The sequence below is a fragment of the Oncorhynchus gorbuscha genome, linkage group LG07, assembly GCF_021184085.1.
Source record: "Oncorhynchus gorbuscha isolate QuinsamMale2020 ecotype Even-year linkage group LG07, OgorEven_v1.0, whole genome shotgun sequence".
NCBI lineage: Eukaryota > Metazoa > Chordata > Actinopteri > Salmoniformes > Salmonidae > Oncorhynchus > Oncorhynchus gorbuscha.
The window spans coordinates 89,388,247-89,390,357 of record NC_060179.1 but is presented as its reverse complement, the minus strand read 5'-3'; positions in this window follow the sequence as shown (position 1 = coordinate 89,390,357).

The window sequence follows — 2,111 nt, the reverse complement described above, 5'->3', positions numbered from 1 at the left end:
CTGAAGCCGGGCTTGCAGCACGACTATCCTCACCATAAGGCGATCGTTCTTCTGTATGAGTACAGCAACTGCAATTAGAAGGCATAATGTTAATGTTACGACTTCGATTCACTGGTGGAGGTCCTGTAGAACCATTTCCGAGAAAGTGTCCGGGATGAAAAAGTTGTAAAAAAAGTTTTATTTTAATTTCACCTTTATTTAACCAGGTGGCTAGTTGAGAACAAGTTCTCATTTACAACTGTGACCTGGCCAAGATAAAGCAAAGCAGTGTGACAAAAACAACTACAACGAGTTACACATAACCAAAAGTACAGTCAATGACACAATAGAAAAATCTATGTACAGAATGTGCAAATGTAGTAAGATTAGGGAGGTAAGGCAATAAATATGCCATAGTGGCGAAATAATTACAATTTCGCATTAACTCTGGAATGAAGAAGAAGATGAGAAGATGATGATGAAAAAAGTTGAGCGAGAGGAAAAAATGTAAATATAAAACGGTAATTAAATTAAAAACGTAAAGTTGGCAGGTAGCAAAGTAACATTAGCAACGAACCGCACAGCAGCAGGTAAACAAGTTTTGACCGGAAACGACATTGTGTTTTTTTCCTTAGCACTCAATAAGTTTTACCTCATTTCTACCAGCATGTTAAATGTGCAACCAGAGGGGGGAAAACTAGACAACCTTTACTCTACAAACAGGGACACGTACAAAGGTCTCCCTCGCCCTCCATTTGGCAAATCTGACAATAACTATATCCTCCTGATTCCTGCTTACAAGCTCAAATTAAAGCAGGAAGCACCAGTGACTCGGTCAATAAAAAAATGGTCAGATGAAGCAGATGCTAAACTACAGGACTGTTTTGCGAGCACAGACTGGAATACAGTCAAAAGTTTTAGAACATCGACTCATTCAGCGTTTCTTCTTTATCTTTACTATTTCTACATTGTAGAATCAAAACTATGGAATAACACATATGGAATCATGTAGTAACCAAAGAAGTGTTAACCTTTTTGGGATAGGGGGCAGCATTTTAACTTTTGGATGAATAGCATGCCCAGAGTAAACTGCCTCCTACTCTGTCCCAGATGCTAATATATGCATATTATTATTAATATCGGATAGAAAACACTCTGAAGTTTCTAAAACTGTTTGAATGATGTCTGTGAGTATAACAAAACTCATAAGGCAGGCAAAAACCTGAAATCGAAACATGAGAAATCGAAACATGAAGTACTCATCACAGTTTCCATTAAATTCCGCTTGAGATATTAATGATGTTGCTACTTGATGATGTTTCTACTGTGTTGTGGGACTGAAGGACAGCAGAATGAATCAGGTGTCTGGCAGTCAGCCATTTTCGGGTCACGCACATTCCACATGATAACGACCTGCGTTCTATGGCTCCTGAAGACACAAAGGAATACTCTGGTTGGAACTTTATTGAAGATTAATGTTAAAAACATCCTAATGATTGATTCTGTACTTAGTTTGAAATGTTTCTTCGACCTGTAATATAACTGTTTGAAGTTTTTGTCCGACGTAACGCTGACCAGAACGAGCGTTTGGATATGTTTACCAAACGTGCTAACAAATGTAGCTAATTGGACATAAATAAAGGACATTATCGAACAATAAGTCGCTCTGGATAAGAGCGTCTGCTAAATGACTTAAATGTAAATGTAAATCAAGCATTTATTTTGGACCTGGGATTCCCTGGAGTGCACTCTGATGAAGATCATCAAAGGTAAGGGAATATTTAGCATGTAATTTATGGTTTATGTTGACTACAACATGGCGGCTATTTTGACTTGATTGTTCTGAGCGCCGTCTCAGATTATTGCATGGTTTGCTTTTTCCGTAAAAAAAAAATTGAAATCTGACAGAGCGGTTGCATTAAAGACAGGTATATCTACAATTCCATGTGTATAACTAGTATTATCATTTACATTTATGATGATACTGTCGTGTCTTTGGCTATGCCGGATTATGTGATATAACATGCTATTCTATAAAATATTTTTTCCATAATTTATATCACATGATTGAGCTAATCAAGTAAATGTAATTAACTAGAGAGTCGGGGACCACGAAATAATATTTATAGACC